The following is a 20,670-nucleotide window of genomic DNA, read 5'->3' on the forward strand; positions in this document are numbered from 1 at the left end:
CTGGGTCTGCCTGCAGTAGCCTGTAGTTTTTCCTCGCTGTGTTAAACAGCACGCCTTTTTCGCTCTCGTGCTCTACTTCTGCCCACAAGTGGAGGCCGCGCTTGAGTAGCGCAGATCTGTTCGTCCTCATTTGTTCACCGCTCTGAACTGCCCGATTTCCTTGAAGAGACTCCCCTTGGCCCGTTGGCACCAGCGTGTGCAGGTACTTGTGAGCACAAGGCTCCACTCTTCGTAGGGCTCGCACTTCCTTCTAGTTAGGTGTCCTCTGAAGGCGAACTGGGTCTAACGATTACTTGCACTGCCTGTTTTCCTCCCCATCTAGGTGGTCTGCATATTTCGTGCTTCTAACTCTTTAGACCCTTCGGTAAATGTATATATATTGTATTTGATTGTGATGTGTTGGTTTACTTGAGTTTTACTGTGATTCTTTACTATGGTCAATATTACAGAGGCCTTGTAATAAATGTGTCTATATTTTTAATATAACACCTGCTTGGAGTGATTTGTAGAGGTCCTTGAACTTTGTGTGCTCACTGCGGGCTTTCAGTCACTCTCACCCCTCTTGAGACCTAGTCTTGACCGGCCGCCATCGCAACCCTGATTGGTCTGGCATTGTCCGGATGTTATCCTGTTCCAAGAAACTAGGCTGGCCTTCTGAACCTCTGCCCCTCCAGGACAGAGTTCAGAAATCCATCTTAACACACAATGCCAACCAAACAATCCAGTGTCAATCGGTGCCATACATAATGCTTAACAAGCAATATTCATGTTGCCAACTACCAGCCATGCATAAAAATATGCTCAGTCTCTCAGTTCACGGCATAAAGCACACCGTTTCTTACTAGCTAATGGCTAGCATGGAATGTCAATTTGGAGGCGTCAGGTTGAAGGCAGCAAACTCCTAACCAAAAAAGGGAGTGCCACACAATCCTGTCCAACAATCACAACACAATAGATTTCCACTTAAATGGCTCAGCGCTACAAAACTCAATGAAGCCAGCGCCACTGCCCGGCCAGCCCAAAGAGGCCAGCGGCTCGGAGGGAGGCTTTGAAATCAAGGCTGCTGCAGTTGCAGCACTTTTCCTCTCACACCCTCACATTTTCCCAAACAAACCCAAAATGTACTCACTCATGCATGCAGCCGTCATAGATACCCACCGATAGCCGCCCACCCCACCCCCAACTGCCATTTGCTCCTGGTGGTTTCCAGACCATTCCATTTGCAGGGATCAGTGCTCCATCTGCACCCCTCATTATCCCACTCAAACCCCTACCTTCCGCCACATGGAATCCAAAGACACAAATGGCAACTGAACATAAACAATGTCCACCAGTCCCCCGTCCCTGCACTAGGAGGCTCCAGTACCCGCGATCCAAATCAGCAATTAACACACCTGCAAGAGCTCGGGTACTTGTGATCTGTGCGCATCAGCACAACAGGAAAGCAATGTTGCAGCGCTCCCTCTTCCCCATGAACAAAACCCAACCCCCTTTCCTTAGAGATCCGACACCACCAAGAAACCATGCAAAGGACAGGAGTGTGGGTGCAACGTCCTTTCATCGCGGAACGTTTTTTCGTGGGACGTTTAACAGCAAATGTTTTTATGAAAATAAAATCTATTTTTTGGGGGGGTAACAATAATATATATTTGGGGTGTAGGTGTGCGGGAACATATAAAAAATAAAAGTGGATAGGGATTTGGGGGGGACCCCCAATGTTTTTTGTTGAAAAATCCACGATAAAAAAACCTGCGAAAAAACATCCTGCGATGAAATGACAGAAACACCATAAAGAACCTCAATGCTGTAGAAGCCAATTCTAGAAAGTTCTGTGCCGTACAATTCGCACAAAGCTCAGCGCCACACCACACATCCAGCAAAAACCTCGGTGCTGCACAAAGTCAAAGAGAGCTCCGTACCACACAACTCCCTCCACCCCAGGCCTCAAGTCGTGGGTACACAGAGGTGGGCGGAGTCCTCCCACTTTTTCAGAGGGCACCTTGATATGCTAATTTCTGGTGACGCCACATTCAATTGGTATATTAATGACCCCCGCATAGGGTGACCAGACGTCCGGGTTTTCCCGGGACAGTCTGTCCCGGGAGTTTTTTTCATTTTGCAAACCCCATCCGGGGTTTGCAAGGGTGGGTGCCCAAGGTCCCCGTTTGTGCCGTGACCCGATTTCGAAATCCCGAAATCGGGTCCCGGCGCAACTTTAAATGCGCGAATGGGGGCGTGAAAAGCATTTCACACCCCCATTTCCTCTCCCTTGACCTCCCCGGCCGCTTTACTCCAATAAGAGGGGTGTGCATGTGAGCACACCCCCTCCGCGCACCCCCCAGCCCCGCAACAGGCCAGCGACATAGAAGTAGGACTATATATATATATATATATATATTTTTTTTTTATTTATGTTAGTCCTACTTTTAGGTCTATGGCCTGTCCGGGTTTTTAAAAAAAAAAAATCTGGTCACCCTACGCCCACACTTTTTTTTTACTCCACTCCAATCAATAAGCTCGACAGTACCAATGAAGATATGCAACAGGCACCACTGATGCGAATACAAGCACTGTCAGCGTGCACAACGCTAGCTGCTTCTGTGGACTCTAACATGAGTTTTCAGGAGCAAGGCATCCCTTCAGTGAAAATCTACCACACACCTAAATTTGATTGACATGAAGGACGGTGCTCTCATTACTAGATCCATATGTAGCAGAACAACAGACCACTTCCCATCGTTTGTCTCAAGGTACACTGAAATGTACCGTTCACCACAAACCCAGTCCTCAAACGCTGCAAAGGTTTGCTACCCACACCAGCAACCCCTCCCCATTGTATGCCCTAGTTTATGGCCTCCCCAGTTCATAAGTCACTCTAAGACCAGCGCTGGCCATTCAGCTGGCTTTTCCCGGATCCGCTAGAACACCAGCCTATCCCAGGATGCCTCACAATTGGTGTACCACTACCACAACAATCAGCCAGGCCACCCTGGACGGATCCTCCGAGGTCCATGGAGGTCTAAAATGACTGCTCCCCATACTAAAATGTGCGCATTCTATGCTCCAACTAAGGTGCCCCAACTCTAACACCATGCTATGCCCCTCCAGCCAACTTATAGGACAGCCCAGACAAAAGCAGCCCCACAGTATGGAGCACACAAGGGGGGGCTCTGGCACAGGTACTGCAAGTGCTCTGGGCAGGAATAGAAACAAACTTACACAGACCCAAACTACTGAGCTGAACACGTGTATGGTTTAATCAGATCGTATAGGCAACACCTATCTCTCCTCCGCTTTGGACTACAGCCCCTACAGCACCCCTTAGCATTGGGGAGGAAAACGCCCTCCGTCCAACATTTATAAAAGGTGCCCACCCACACAACTAGTACAGTGCTGTGCTGCTTCACAGCTATATTTACACTATGTAAAATGACAAACTACAACCCAAAACTAAAATGTGTGTATTAAGTGACAAGTACATTTTGATGTAAATCTGGCATTTTCTTACTGGCCAACGAACGGGAAGTTTTCCTTTTGCCAAATGTAAAGGAGGTTGCGGGGGCGGTCTGTAACAAAAACATGTTTCATTTACTTTGAAAGAACCCCTAGCGGTTAGGGCTGAGGAAGGCATTACACAGATCAAATAAAAAGAAACTTTATGCAAGGCTCGAAATTGAGGGGAGCTGGGAGCTATTTAGCTCCTGCTTATAGCATAGTAGAACCTGGTCAGCTTGTAACCAACAGTTACCAGAAGCTACTTTTGGCTCCTAGGACCAACTGGTGCCTTCCAAAAATGTAAATGTGCGTTGGAGTATTTGAGAATGTCAATCAAGAAGAATTAGAGCACATCTAATATACATTTAAACACAATGGTTCATACAAAATGGACACATCATTGAAGGGGCATCTCTGGTAGCTCCTCCTCCACCCAGGAGCTAGTTGCTCCTGCTCATGGAATATCAACCCCCATTTATGGCATTCAAATGAATTATTTTATCCCACACTTAATACCAGAGATCAGCCTCTATGCGCGGGACTGGGATTCTAACCTGTGTTGCTCCACGTTGTATTGCCCCTGAGCTACTCTCACATTTACACACAACTTCATACTCGAAGCACACTGCTTGCCAGTGGCAAACTAGGGTGGATAGAAGCACGCACTATTTGTGCTCCTCTGGTAAGGCCTGGGAAGAGGAGAAGTGGCTTTCTCTAAGCCCCAGGTCTAAGTCTAAGTCCCGTCACAGAGGTCCATGGGCAGAAGTGGGTCTCCCGCTGAATCGTACTTGGGCCCTAGAGGATAGCAATGGTCTGATCGCTATGTACCCGGTAGAAGGGTCTACGGTGCAGGGCGTATGCATGATGGAGAATGTATAAGGATTTGAACTGCACCCTCGCCTCGAGAAAAAAAAAGGTGTAGTGTCAGAGTACTAATTTGACCTCACAAATTGGTGGCCATGCACCAATATGGCAGCTTAGTTCAGGGAGTGGTTACTCTTCCCCAATAGGCCAGTGTATAAGACGTAGCAGTGGCCCATTCTAGACAGGCCAGTAAGATTCTATGTCAAAATGCTGCAACAAGGTCATTTTTTTTAGTTCCTTGTAAAAAGCCTTGGCACATATTCCAGGACTTGTGCTATTCTAAACTCCAATCATATAACATTTGGAGAAAGTGCTTGAGTCTTTAAGTAAACATCGCCCCCAGGTGGCCCTTTCCTTGGTGACATTATCACTGGATACCACCAATAATGGCACAAATTAAAAAGATGTTCAGCCGGGTGGGGAGAAAGTTCTCCTTCTGGCCATCTTCAGGCCATAAACTTAATGGCCAGTTCGCCACATGCACACAGCACACCGTTTTCTACTCACCAAGAGGCAATTAAGACTCGCAAAGAGCTAGCAGCGAGTACAAATTGATGCCCGCAGTGGAGTACAGGGAGCTTCTAAATGAATGTGACACAGAAAGTCAAAAATAGACCTAAACTACAGTGTTTCAAGACCAATTCGCGACTATTCCTAAAACGGCTATTGGACAGGCTTCCCCGGCTGCGACTTTAGTTTGTTTTCAAACTTCAAAGAAGGGCGGAGCAATCCGACCCAAACACTGACTATTTGTCATGGAAGTCGTTTACTAAAATATGTCCGCGGGGAGGGGAGGGCGGAGGAATCGGTGAGGGGGAAACATACACAGTTTCCAACCAAATATTTCACTATTGAATTTGAGATCTTCTAAAAAAATGAGGATCTGAAAGCCGTTGAGGCAAAGGGTGCCCCCAAACTCCACCCACCATCCAGCACAAGGGACAACACAGGACACCACATACCAAATATTGCTAAGCGGTACAAAGCATATTTCCAAGAACTCGTGTATAATATGGCTCATCTCCTCACTTTAGTAGAACGTAGACAGAACTGCAAGCAACATACAAGGTATATTTTATAGTCTGCCTTCACCCTAGCAGGGCCTCCTGGCACTATAGACACTATGACCACAGGGTGCTTCCTCCAGCACAAACAAGGCAAGGGCACCTAGGTTAGCCCACCCCAGCAGCCACCTGGCTCTGAACCCCCCCCCCTTTCTGCAAATGTACAATGCCTGCAATGTTAATGCATAATGCCTTCTGCACCACCTCAAACTGCCGAAATGTACAATGCCTTGCATTATTAATGCATAATGCCTTCTACACCAGCTCAAACTGCCGAAATGTACAATGCTCTGCAATATTAATGCATAATGCCTTCTACACCACCAATGCCTGCCTTCTCCACCACCTCAAACTGCTGAAATGTACAATGTCTGTAATGTTAATTCATAATGCCATCTGCACCAGCTCAAACTGCCGAAATGTACAATGTCTGCAATGTTAATGCCATCTGCACCAGCTCAAACGGCCGAAATGTGCAATGTCTGCAATGTTAATGCATAATGCCATCTGCACCAGCTCAAACTGCCGAAATGTACAATATCTGCAATGTTAATGCCATCTGCACCAGCTCAAACGGCCGAAATGTGCAATGTTAATGCATAATGCCAGCTGCACCAGCTCAAACTGCCGAAATGTACAATGTCTGAAATGTTAATGCATAATGCCTTCTGCACCACCTCAAACGGCCGAAATGTGCAATGTCTGCAATGTTAATGCATAATGCCTTCTGCACCACCTCAAACGGCCGAAATGTGCAATGTCCGCAATGTTAATGCATAATGCCATCTGGACCAGTTCAAACTGCCGAAATGTACAATGTCTGAAATGTTAATGCATAATGTCTTCTGCACCACCTCAAACTGCCGAAATGTACAATGTCTGCAATGTTAATGCATAATGCCTTCTGCACCACCTCAAATGGCCGAAATGTGCAATGTTCCCAATGTTAATGCACAATGCCATCTGCACCACCTCAAACTGCCGAAATGTACAATGCCCTGCAATATTAATGCATAATGCCTTCTACACCACCAATGCCTGCCTTCTCCACCACCTCAAACTGCCGAAATGTACAATGTCTGCAATGTTAATGCATAATGCCTTCTGCACCACCTCAAACTGCCGAAATGTACAATGCCCTGCAATATTAATGCATAATGCCTTCTACACCACCAATGCCTGCCTTCTCCACCAACTCAAACTGCCGAAATGTACAATGTCTACAATGTTAATGCATAATGCCATCTGCACCACCTCAAACGGCCGAAATGTACAATGCCTGCAATATTAATGCATAATGCCTTCTGCACCACCAATGCCTGCCTTCTCCACCACCTCAAACTGCTGAAATGTACAATGCCTGCGATTTTAATGCATAATGCCTTCTGCACCACCTCAAACTGCCGAAATGTACAATGCCTGCAATGTTAACATATAATGCCTTCTGCACCACCTCAAACGGCCGAAATGTACAATGCCTGCAATATTAATGCATAATGCCTTCTGCACTACCAATGCCTGCCTTCTCCACCACCTCAAACTGCCGAAATGTACAATGCCTGCAATGTTAATGCATAATGCCTTCTGCACCACCTCAAACTGCTGAAATGTACAATGCCTGCGATGTTAATGCATGATGCCTTCAATGTTAATGCATAATGCCTTCTACACCACCTCAAACTGCCGAAATGTACAATGTCTGCAATGTTAATGGATAATGCCTTCTGCAGCACCTCAAACTGCCGAAATGTACAATGCCTGCAATGTTAATGCATAATGCCTTCTGCACCACCTCAAACTGCCGAAATGTACGTCTGCAATGTTAAAGTATAATGCCTTCTGCAGCATTGCTATTACATTTCCTAACTGCTCCTACTATAGTCCTTTAGCCTCATGTATCACTACTGTCAATATGCCCGCAATCCTTGCGTCTGGAGGCACCATGGCCCTGGACTATCATCTGCCATACTGTCCCATCTGCCCCCGATGCACCCCAAGCCGACAATAATACCAACCCTCCTCATGCCCCCCACCTGGCTGTACGCTCTCCACAACACTAGCCTACAGTAATGCTCACACCAGCACACACAACAAGCCCAACCACCCTTCATCCAGACACCAACTAGCAATCACTACATCGTTGCCACCCCCACCAAAACAGATCACACTTACTGACCCACACACCACCCCCACCAACAACCTCTCATGATATGCGTCATCAACGCACGCTCATTCAGTGCCCCGCTCTAGAAATCAATGATCTCATCCCCTACCTTAACCTGGATGCTCTAGCCATATCAGAAACATGGCTCCACGAAGCATCGGGCCCGGGGCTATTACACCATCTACCACAAGGACAGGCTCACATCCAGAGGTGGTGGCTTCACGCTGATAACCAGAGTCCTTCCCTATCAGACAGCTCCAAAGTTCCTTCAGGGACAATGTAGACATATACCATCCCTAAAATAAACCCCTCACCTGCTTGCACCATCAACCTCATCTATCGCCCCCCTGGTACCACTCATAACTTCGAGGAAAACCTCCTCCACATCCTCGAGGACAATATCAAAACTTCCACAAGATTTTGCTGGGAGACCTCAACCTGGCTACCTCGCTTGCCAAAGCACTAGAAACACTGTTTCACACACCGCATCACAAACCCCACCCATGCCAAGGGCCACACATTAGACTGGATTGCCGGCCACAATTGCCAAATCACTATTAGCTCCAACACCCCTTGCCCGGGGTCTAACCACCATATAGTTCACTTTGCCATTCCGAAACCATCTAAACCCAAACATACCTTCACACCACTTCCCCCAGCTGTGACACGCAGCTCTCGGAAGCTCACCAAAGAAAACATCTTGCCTTGGCTGGATAACCCCTGCCTCAATGAAAGCCCCATTCTCTACCGACCCTAAGGCACTAGTGGATATCTACACCTTAACCCTATCCAAGGCAGAAAATTCCATGTCTCCACCACCCCCCTTATTCCCTCGCAAAGCGAAAACCCGTTACGCACTCAAACGCTTGTTCACCCATGACCTCACAGAATTGTGCAACCTTAAACGTCAGGCACAAGTACTATGGCAGAAAAATCCCACCGTCCCCTTGAAAGAGGACTTTGCCAAACAATACAATCAGCCATTTTATCTACCAAAGCCAACTCATTCGACTCCAGAATCTGTAACGCCAAATCTGACACCAGATGGGTTTTCTCAATCTTTAGGGAACTGGAAACCCCCTCCTTCACCCTCCCCAAGATCAAACCTGGTGCACGAATATCGACACGCTGAACAGGAAACCTCTCAGTCACCCAGCTGAACAACTTAAACCCCACTCCTGCCTCTGCCACAAGCATACCGCAACCCCTCATGCCCACAGTTATGCGTCAAAGACTTATCAGAAACTGAAATCGTAAGAATTGTCAACACCCTTATACCCTCTAAATGCAAAGGGGACATCTGCCCAGCCACCCTCATGAAGGACTGCTGAAATTCGAACCCATATCATCACTGCGTTCATAAATGCCTCCTCTTCCTCAAGCTCAGTGCCAGCCAGCCTCAAAGATGCCTGGGTCCACCCCTCCAAAATAAAGCGACCTTAGACCCTGCTATTCCCATCAACTACAGACTGATCACAATTGACAACTTCTTGCTATAAATCCTTGACCGCGCAGCCTACTCGCAAGTACAACATTTTCTTGAAACAAACCACATTTTAGGAATGCGCCAATCTGGTTTCCACCCCGGCCATGGGATTTTCACCTCCAGAAAAAAGATGGAGGTAAAACAGCCCATTTAGCGGCCAACTCGTGGTAGGCCCAGCCCTAAAATGCAGCGGTAATACCGCTACCACTGCATTTAAGGGCTACCACCCAACTCGTGACGAGTAAGAAGTCGTGCCTAAAAGCTTAAACCCAGCCGAACACAAGCCTCATTGCGTGGTTGGTCGGGGACCATTTGCACGATTCGGGGGTATTTCTAGGCAGGCCTGGAGCCAACGGGGAGCTTGGAATCTCTGCCTTCCAGAGCAGGTTCATGAATTCGCAGGAAGCAGATCTTGTGAGCAAAACAGGAAAAGGCCAAGCCCCAGGTGTGAGGCTTCAAAACAGAGTATGAAGCCCCAGGGACTGTCCAAGGGAGATATGCATAAAGTGGAAGACTAAGACCCTGTGGCTTCCATCTCCAGATGTTTTGAACTAGAGCTCAATCAGCGGCCCATCATCGGCAAAGCTGAGGGATCATGGGAGTTGCAGTACAAAAAGTCAGCAGAGAAGCAGATGCAGATATCAGTCAGGTGCAAGGCCTCCACCCCAGGGAGAACGTCAGAAGAAGCAGTCAAGTCTATGCCTGAACCCTTACGAACATCCACAAAACCTCGACAATTTTAAAAGTCGTTCGAATTCATACGTCATTATTAGTTCCAGGCAAACATCTTTCACGAACGTCGTCCGCATCTTATTCATATATAATTGCACAGTGCAGCGTTGGACAAGTTTTCTAACACTAAGAAGGCTGAATGCAGACTGTGGGCAGCTTGTGTCTGTGCATTCAGCCATGTACGCACGCAGAAAAATATGCATCACCCACGGAAACAACAAAATAAGCCTCTCGCTGGTCCCTGCTGGGCCAGCAATGTTTTACACCTGGGCACTCATGTTTGGCAGTACAGGGAGAAACAGTGGCTAATTGCTTACTCAGCCCCACAGTACTACTAAACCAGCAGTGATCCCAATCATGAAGGGGAAACAGGCACCACCCAAGGACCTCACCTCTTATAGTACCGTGGGCCAAGGGGGGGCTACACGCTCAGGAGGGGTGAGAGCTGGTACAGAAGAAATAGCAAACAGTGGTACCAAAATAAAAGAATGTCCAAGCAAGGTTCAATAAAAAAATAATTAAAAATTGTAGCTTTACTGACACAGCACAGCTAATTAAAAAACAAAATATTCCTGCTGGTTTTGTAGAAAGGTGTGTTCAGGCAAGGATTTCAGCATGTTTCCCGAAAGGTAAGGAAGGGGTGGGAGATTTAAAAGTCACTACAGCCCTTTAAGGCAACACAGGGGGACAGGGCTGCTTCAAATACCTTAAGTGCATTGTATTTCAAGAGTTGTGCTGTCCACCATCGCTGCTCCCAGTGGATCTAGTTGGCATTGGAGACGGGTAGAGTCGATGGCAGAGTAGGGTCAAGGTGATGCTTCTGCTGGGTCAAGTCAGTGGTTGAGACACAGCTAGTCGGATGCTCCCACGGAGTCGAGCCCGTGTTATTCGGCATCAAGCGTGCTTGGAGGTAAGCACATTTGAAAAAGTCAGCTCTGCGGTCCTGTAGCAGCTTAAGTTTATTGAGTAATCAAGCAGACCCTAAAGAGGTGGTAAACAGGCTTAGTGCGGCTTTCTGTCCAGTCCAGTTCCGGGTGTCAGAGGGAGGGGGCACGGAGGTGGTGAAGGAAGTTTTGTATAGGTCACTTACCGGGTCCGGTCACCTCCAGTGAGCAGGTACAAGTGTCTCAGTTGCGGTGGGCCTTGTCCAACCAGCTGGTCGTGCCAAATAGCCCCTTTAGATGGTTAGGGCGAAGAGTGTTGACACGTCCTGGAGTTCACGGTCTTCACTCCAGTGTCAGAGGCCTTTGGAGCACAGTGTACTAGCTTTCCAGGTGAATCCTTCTTGAAGTGTTTCAAAGATTAGGAACACCTAGGGTAACCATTGCCGACCTTATACCGACAAAATGCTACAGTTGATTGGTCCACAGCAAGCGTGTTAATGGTCCAATCCTGGCTGCAGCAATAAGTGTCCTTTGCGTGCTGACACCATGCTGCAAAGTGCCTTGTCGGCATGAAGTGGGGACAGAGTTTGGGAGCACCAGCAAAAGACGGGAGACACCATTGTGCACTGAAGCGCTTCTCTGGGATGTACAAACCATGCCCAATTCCTCTATCTGACTACTTCAAAGGGTCTCCAGTTATCAGCATCCAGGTGTAAAGTTGTCATTGTAAAGACAAGATGGCTTTGAACAAATGTTTCCCAGGAGATCTCCCAGGGAGTGTCCGTGATCCCAGGAGTAAGTGCACAAACCTGCAAGGGGATCAAAGGGGGATTACTGAGCTGGACCTAAAATGGTTGTTATGGGTACGCCCAGCCCACAGTTTTAATACACACCAGGCCTGGTCATGAATGATTACTGTTTCCCAAGCTGATAAGACATCAAATGACTGTGACTGTATAATTGGGTAATTTCGGTAACCACCCTGTCAAAACTAACATGGTTTATATGCAGATATTCACCAGACTGCTGGGACACACAATTCCGATATTTTGAACCAGAGGAGCACATAGTTAAAAAGCAATTTTTGTCTGTTGGGAACAGTGTTACAGGCACTGATTAGGAATATTTGAGTGACCTTTGAGTTTTTCACCTTTAGCACAACATGTCTCAGGACTACAGATCCTTTTTTGTCTACATCCATTAATGAAAATATGGTCAGGGAATCAAAATAAATATGTGATGGGCTAGAGCTAAGAGGAGTTCTTAGGTATCAGGAAGAACCCCTAGTAGGTAGGAGCTTCCTCTGGTGAGCAATGCCTACTACACGGTGTGCTGCATATCCAACTTCCACGTCAGATGCAAAATTATATGTCGTTGTCCCATATGCAGTGGTCGAAGTGGGCAGAAGCGGTGCTCCTCCATTTGTTTTTATGGTTCCTAAAACCGTTCCGGAATGGTTTCTATTTAAAATAAAAGTGTAGGAAAACGTGCACTTCAGTGCACTGCACTGAATGTTCCATTAAACAGCCGCTGCATATGTTTGGGGTTTGTATTGTGCGTGGGAGGGGCGTGGTGATGGGGTTTGAAGGGAGCAGGGGCAGGTCTATAGGGAACATAGTTCTAATTCTTCTTTTAGTTCACTCCCCATTTGTATGAGCAATTCCACTGAGTTTTTCCTACAGTAGTGTTCTAAATAATACTCCATAAGTTGGAGTATGTATGGTTGCATGGCACGAGTTGCCCTGGGAGTCAAGCGTAGCGCCTGGGAGCTGTTTGGGTATCATGCAAATGGCATCAGGGCGCTGTGAACATCAGCTAACCGGGATCTTTTCATTTCTGCTAATGGATATACTGCGCCCTCCACTGTCAGAGTGGTCTTATGGCGCCTGAACCTTATCCAAGGGTTGGCGTATTGTGACCCAGCCTGGGTGGCAAGACCTTAGTTTATTGATAGAGGAAGAAGGTTAGGGGGGGGGTGGCAGATAAAGTACGGGAAAGAACATGGGGGCCACGTAGCTGCGGGGTTCGACATTGAGGGGAGCTATGGCTTGCAGCCTACAGGAGCCTGGTTAGCTGGACGGCACTGGCTACCAGGGGCTACTTTTGGCTCCCCGGGCCAATGGATGCCAGACACACACACAAACCTGTGTGCATTAATCTAAAAATAGACATTAGGACTCACCTGTACACCACTTAAAGCATAGGGGTCATAGAAAGGGGCAATAGAAAGTGGCAAAATGATGCACAAGCACCTCATTCCCCAGTGGTAGCTCCTGGTCACTGCCGGATACCCAGGAGCTGCTTTTAGCTCCTGCTTATCCAATCTTAATCTCGAGCCCTGCCCTGGTGTACATTCAAAAAGAGAAGCGTTGCCAATTGGTGCACTGTTTCCCGACACACTAGGACATGCTTTCATATACTGCGCGGTATTTCTGAAGAGGTGCAGGAGATGTTGATCAAGTAGCCCAGTAATTGCTGGTAAAGGTACTATTCTATTCTGCGCATGCATGAAGTTCGCAGCTTGAAGCCCAGCAAACGTTCCCCATCCTTCGCATGGCGCCACCAACCCCGCCGAGCTAGGGCCACCAGCACCACCACCGAGCTAGGGCCACCAGCACCTCCGAGCACTACCACTGAGCTAGGGCCACCAGCACCACCACCGAACTAGGGCCACCAGCACCGCCACCGAGCTAGGGCCACCAGCGCCACCGAGCTAGGGCCACCAGCGCCACCGAGCTAGGGCCACCAGCGCCACCGAGCTAGGGCCACCAGCACCACCACCGAACTAGGGCCACCAGCACCACCACCGAACTAGGGCCACCAGCACCACCACCGAGCTAGGGCCACCAGCACCACCACCGAGCTAGGGCCACCAGCGCCACCGAGCTAGGGCCACCAGCGCCACCGAGCTAGGGCCACCAGCGCCACCGAGCTAGGGCCACCAGCGCCACCGAGCACTACCACTGAGCTAGGGCCACCAGCACCACCACCGAGCTAGGGCCACCAGCACCTCCGAGCACTACCACTGAGCTAGGGCCACCAGCACCACCACCGAACTAGGGCCACCAGCACCACCACCGAGCTAGGGCCACCAGCGCCACCACCGAGCTAGGGCCACCAGCGCCACCACCGAGCTAGGGCCACCAGCACCACCACCGAGCTAGGGCCACCAGCACCACCACCGAGCTAGGGCCACCAGCGCCACCGAGCTAGGGCCACCAGCGCCACCGAGCTAGGGCCACCAGCGCCACCGAGCACTACCACTGAGCTAGGGCCACCAGCACCACCGAGCTAGGGCCAGCAATACCACCGAGCTAGGGCCACCAGCACCACCGAGCTAGGGCCACCAGCACCACTGATCACTACCACCGAGTTAGGGCCACCAGCACCACCGAGCTAGGGCCAGCAATACCACCGAGCTAGGGCCACCAGCACCACCGAGCTAGGGCCACCAGCACCACTGATCACTACCACCGAGCTAGGGCCACCAGCACCACCAAGCTAGGGCCAGCAATACCACCAAGCTAGGGCCAGCAATACCACCGAGCTAGGGCCACCAGCACCACTGATCACTACCACCGAGCTAGGGCCACCAGCACCACCGAGCTAGGGCCACCAGCACCACTGATCACTACCACCGAGCTAGGGCCACCAGCACCACCAAGCTAGGGCCAGCAATACCACTGAGCTAGGGCCAGCAATGCCACCGAGCTAGGGCCACCAGCACCATTGATCACTACCACCGAGCTAGGGCCACCGGCACCACCGAGCTAGGGCCACCAGCACCACTGATCACTACCACCAAGCTAGGGCCACCAGCACCACCGAGCTAGGAGCTAGGGCCAGCAATACCACCGAGCTAGGGCCACCAGCACCACCGAGCTAGGGCCACCAGCACCACCGAGCTAGGGCCACCAGCACCACTGACTAACACCGAGCTAGGGCCACCAGCACCACCGAGCTAGGGCCACCAGCACCACTGACTAACACCGAGCTAGGGCCACCAGCACCACCGAGCTAGGGCCACCAGCACCACTGACTAACACCGAGCTAGGGCCACCAGCACCACCGAGCTAGGGCCACCAGCACCACCGAGCTAGGGCCAGCCATACCACCGAGCTAGGGCCACCAGCACCACCGAGCTAGGGCCACCAGCACCACCGAGCTAGGGCCACCAGCACCACTGACTAACACCGAGCTAGGGCCACCAGCACCACCGAGCTAGGGCCACCAGCACCACTGACTACCACCGAGCTAGGGCCACCAGCACTACCGAGCTAGGGCCACCAGCACCACCGAGCTAGGGCCACCAGCACCACCGAGCTAGGGCCACCAGCACCACCGAGCTAGGGCCAGCAATACCACTGAGCTAGGGCCACCAGCACCACCGAGCTAGGGCCACCAGCACCACCGAGCTAGGGCCAGCAATACCACCGAGCTAGGGCCAGCAATACCACCGAGCTAGGGCCACCAGCACCACCGAGCTAGGGCCACCAGCACCACCGAGCTAGGGCCACCAGCACCACCGAGCTAGGGCCACCAGCACCACCGAGCTAGGGCCACCAGCACCACTGACTAACACCGAGCTAGGGCCACCAGCACCACCGAGCTAGGGCCACCAGCACCACCGAGCTAGGGCCACCAGCACCACCGAGCTAGGGCCACCAGCACCACCGAGCTAGGGCCAGCAATGCCACCGAGCTAGGGCCAGCAATGCCACCGAGCTAGGGCCACCAGCACCACCGAGCTAGGGCCACCAGCACCACCGAGCTAGGGCCACCAGCACCACTGACTACCACCGAGCTAGGGCCACCAGCACCACCGAGCTAGGGCCACCAGCACCACCGAGCTAGGGCCAGCAATACCACCGAGCTAGGGCCAGAAATACCACCGAGCTAGGGCCAGCAATACCACCGAGCTAGGGCCAGCAATACCACCGAGCTAGGGCCAGCAATGCCACCGAGCTAGGGCCACCAGCACCACCGAGCTAGGGCCACCAGCACCACCGAGCTAGGGGATACACACTCATTGAGGCAGCAAGGAATCATCAAGTTAGGCTTGATCTGAAAACGTTCGATCAAAGAAAAGTCCCAAATTAATATCCCAAAAAAAATGGAAAGGTTAATGGCTTGCACTCGCTTTTAGTCATTTATTTTTTTAAATCGTATGTAATACATTTCCAGAGGTTACGTAATAATGCCCTGCGTCTAGAGAGATTTCGTTTTGGGATTGTACAACCGAATAAAAAAAAAAAAAGCAGCACACCTTTGGCGAAAATTCTTTTCATGAGTTGTTAATCAGAAAAAAAAACGCGGTTGGCTAGTCATGTTTTTGGAGACCGCTTTAGTTGTAGGTTTGACTAGGAGTCACGGGTCTAATCCTGGTTCCTCCACGGGGTGTGATCCTGGGCAAATCACGTTCCTTCCCGATATCCAGTCATCTTACTCTGCGCGTTAACAAAACGACTGCGCAATAGTAGCAATCGCTATGTGTGCACGGGGCGGGGGAGGTGCAAAGGGACACGTTAGGGGACCATCAAACGAGCAGGCGATTGAACCAGACAGACGCAGAAACAAAACGCAACGCAAGGCTTTATCTGGGGATTATGATGGACACCCCTGGTCACAGATTTCAACCCCTTTCCATAAGGGTCGCCAACAACCTACGGCTACAGATACATGGGGTTAAAAGAAACACACGCATTAATCTACAACAATCCGAGACGGGGAGGGGTGGAGGGAGGTACGTGCCTTTAAATCAAAATATTAACTTTAGCCACAACAAGCACACCACTCCGCGGCGGAGAAGCCGGGAGCTCTGAAGCTGCAGTGCAGACCCTTTAGAACCGTCCCGAGAGCGTGCAGCAGTCAGACTGTCACTGTGTAACCGCCGAATGACTTGCTAAAACATTCTCAGAAATACCCAGTCCCTTTTAAGTACTAGGTGCCTGCCCCTGAGGTGGGAGACGCCCGGGCGTGTCCCGCCTGAAGCTCCTGGTCTCGGCGTGGAGCTTCGCCACCCCCACGCCAGGGGGGCTGGGGACTCCCCACGTGTCCACAATGGGTTACGGGCACATGCAAGCTGCACCCAAAACACTCACTCACTCACTCCAGGGGGCCAACTTGCAGATCATCACTGCCATCGGGGCTGCATCCAAGCCGGTGCCAGAAAGACTCAGAACGGTGGGCGGACACGAGAGCGGAGGAACGATAAACACAAACGCTGTGGGCGCAGGGCCACGAGACTGGCCACAAGGGTGCACTTTCCACGGGAGCTGCATCCTTCGAATGCAACACACACAAAAGTGTTCACAAGATCACTTCCCACAGGAGCTGCAACCTTAGCATGCAACACACACACCATGGCCACAAAAGATCACTTCACGTAGAGCTGCACTCTTAGCATGCAACAAAACACACATGCCACATGGTCACAAGGGTGCACTTCCCACGGGAGCTGCAGCTTTTGCATGCAGCAAAACACACACCCAATGGCCACAAAAGATCACTTCACATAGAACTGCACCCTTAGCATGCAAAGAGAACACGGTCACACGAGGCTGCACCCAAGCCTGTAAAAAAAAAAAAAAAAAAAAAAAAAACACTTTACACCAGATATCAAAAACACAATCACGTGTCTGAAAAGAATCCCTTGCACGCGGGGGATACAGACAAGCCAGCGACTAAAACCTGCCGCGTTAAAAGCCTCACTCGATGGGGACATGGCAAACGTGTCCCTAACGGGCACAGCTTGCAGCCGTAAGAGGTTGTCATTAATAATGTGTAACAACTAGTGGAACATGTTTGCGTCCTACCCTCTGACTGCATGTTTCTTAGCTGTGCCCAGGAAGCTACCAAGACATGGAGTGAATTAAGAGGCAGCACTTGCGCGTGAAAGAAGCGCGCGGTCCCTCGGCTCTATGCCATGTGCCGCATGCATTACCCGGGCATACGCAGCGTGCTCCGTGCATGCAGCGTGCTCCGTGCCAATACGTTTACATAAATCCTTTGAAAAACAGAACGCCGCAGCCCGTGTTATATGTAACCGCGCACAGCACAGGCGCGCCGGTGGTGAACAACAGCGGAGCAATACAAATAAAAACCGTGCTCTCACTGCAACCAAAAATATGGTTCCAGCACGTCCTGCTGTTGGTGGAAGTGTGATGACCTCAAGAAACATGAACGGCAATCCTAGATGTGCGTCTGTGGATTGCACGAAAACGTCTCTCTTGCACGTGCATCTCCTTAAAGCATGCAGCTTCGAAAACGCGGAGGATTCCGTAACAAGCGCTGCGCAACCCGGGGTCAATCAGCCTTAACGCGCCTAGACACCATTCGATTTGCAGCGCTAAGCAAACTTCCAAAAAGTAATATATTCCTTCTTCCTATGAATACTGATGCTATGAGGAAAAAGCGTGCCCTGGGCAAGAGAAACAATAGGCTGCGCGCTCTTGGCTATCAGGGCAGTGACGCCCCTTATTAAGTTATTTCTTACCTACAAACAGCGCCCGGAGCTGGAGTCCTGCGGTTTTTAGTCACTATGCAACTTGATCAACAGTGTCCTGGGAAAAATAAACAGAAGCACGGTCTTCATTTCTCATTCAAGTAATCGCCGTCGATTCCCTGCTCCGGCTGCCTGGGAGCACTTCCAGTAAACCGCGCAGCCCGAGTGCAACCAGCTCCACAAGTGCGCGCCCTTCAAGGCTCGCGCGTATAAGGTCCAGCAGCCTTCTGCGCTCAGAAACCGCCAGCCGTGTGCAGCGCTCAGCCTAGTCAGCCGCGGAAAGGGGCGGGATGCTTTCCACCCCCTGCCTCCAGTTCCCCCCTTTATTTAACCAGTTTAGATCATTACAAGCACATGTCCGGGTCAGAAGCAAAACCAGGCCTGGATCAAACTGGCGCCAGCGGACTTGAATTTCAGAGGGCCGCAGAATGGAGGGGGAATTACACTTGACACAAGAGACGCGCCCCACCCACCCCCTGCACCAAAAAAAGAGGAGGCGTGAGCTGCGCAATTGGAACAAAGGTTAATTAAATTGTTTATTCAGACACTTCGCAGGAAGCTGTGCACTCCCCTCTTCAAAGGCAGGCGAGAAAGCGCCAAGAAGCAAATGGCACGCATGGAAATTAATCAGCATCTCGGCGCTATATAAATACATTTCGGCGATGAAACATAATGCACAAAACAAACTTAAATGTAGCCGACTTCATTAATTGCGAAATGCCAATACGTGTGAAATATATTTTCAACATTGGGAAAGAATGCGGGAAAGAGTGGACTGGAAAGGGTTAAGCATTGATGCGAATTTGTCTTTCTTTTACCAGTAGAACCTCATTTCCATACACTCCCCCGCCCTTCCCAACAAAAAAAGCACAGCCACAATTGGCATGTAGTCTCGGCAGGGAGGCCAAACACTGAATGGGCCCGAAGTCCCCTTTCACTTGTCTCGGCCGACTCAGGCTGAGCGCTGTGGGATACATTCACACCTCTGTGGGGGATGTCACGCGCCAGTGCTTTCAATCCGATCAGCAAAGAAGGCCCCCTCCTAACGCCCCCCACCCCTCCCCACCCCGAAATGTAGACAAGGCCTAAGTGCGCTTTGGGATGCAGTCCGTGCCGCAAGTGCCCCAACAGGAAACACACATTTGAGGGCTACTGCTATTCAATATATATTTTCCTTTTGAGGATTCGCAGATTATCAATGATTTTCTCCCCCTCTGCCAAGGTACCAGAGAACACTTAAAGGCGAGTGTCCCCCGGTCCGTTTTGCGTACCCACAGTTTCCGTGTGTACCTCCATGTAATGGTGAAATCTCTTAATATAGGTCAGCGGCCTGCAGGCTTCAGATGGGCCTGAAGAGGTTTGAACCACACCTACATTATCACGGCTTGTTGCTTTCTGGAGCCCCCCCCTCCCCCCTCACACACACACAGTCTGTGTAACTTCCTTGCTCCCTGGCGAGGAAAGCAATCAGCAGTGAGATGCAGAGGGTTTGCGTCGCACCCAAGCCTTGTGATCCTGGGCAAACACTGTTTGTAATCTGAGCTATTGGGTATGTGCGTGTCATTGCAGAAGCGCCATTAATCAATATATCGCAACGCATTATCTTGACTTAAAAATAGCCACGGGGAAACAAGCCTCGACCCTCCTCACCTATACCCGGTATCAGTCAGGGTCAATAATGCCTTTGACCACCTATCTTTCATCGGTGCAAGGTTTCCCGTTTGATAATAACATTACCTTTCTTGTGTCCAAAACGGAATCGGTTCAGAACCTGGAAACCAGCATTCGCCCAGCAATATCCTGGAAATCCACTTAATATAATATAGCAAATCCGTAAATTCGGCTTGAAAACAATTGTCAACTATCAAACAGATTAACTCGAAATTTGCTAGGAGTGGATTTAGAACAGGCGAGTAGCCCAGGGCTAAAACAGGCTAATGTGGCCATTCGGATGTGGGCAAACAGTTCGAGGACATTTCCTGGGAGGCGTGGGTTCTGTGTCGAGATTAGAGGTTGGTAAACATTTTGGAATGCGCGATTATTTTCTGGGACTGTTCTACCAGAATATTCAGAACTACAAGTGCCAAATAATTGGGTAAAAGAAAAACTTCTTTTTGCCAATGATTTGTTTTGAGTATAAATTAATTACATCGTTTATTCACCCTTTGATGTGATACGGGCAAGAGCTCCATTAGGCCACCAAAGCACACCGCAACACTCTCGGGTTTCCAAATTCCATGCCTGTGAAAGGCACCCAGTGACGGTTTTTTTTTCTTAGGGTCCTGGTTCTTTCTTTTGCACTTTAAATGTACGACTACAAATTCCAGAATTCCAAGACAAAAAAAGACTGGATTTGATGTCTTTCTCAGGCATTGAATCGGGAAATTTGAGAGCTCTGTGGGTGTGCCTTGGGGCCGGAGTCATAGAAGCGTTTTATAATGGCGCAATCCCATTGAAAAAAGATAAAAAGATCCGTGA

The 20,670-nt window shown here is 50.0% G+C and overlaps 1 protein-coding gene across 1 annotated transcript in view; it reads right to left on the reverse strand.

Annotated features, from left to right (window-relative positions):
* Positions 1-18,318, reverse strand: part of CITED1 (Cbp/p300 interacting transactivator with Glu/Asp rich carboxy-terminal domain 1) — a 105,639-nt gene extending 87,321 nt beyond the window's left edge. Inside the window, exon 1 of the mRNA XM_069648645.1 lies at positions 18,184-18,318. The gene's annotated coding sequence lies outside the window, so the exon portion shown is untranslated. The remainder of the gene's footprint in view (positions 1-18,183) is intronic.
* Between the last annotated feature and the right edge of the window lie 2,352 nt (positions 18,319-20,670).

Source organism: Ambystoma mexicanum, chromosome 2q, assembly GCF_040938575.1.
Source record: "Ambystoma mexicanum isolate Mex_15411 chromosome 2q, UKY_AmexF1_1, whole genome shotgun sequence".
Taxonomy (NCBI): domain Eukaryota; kingdom Metazoa; phylum Chordata; class Amphibia; order Caudata; family Ambystomatidae; genus Ambystoma; species Ambystoma mexicanum.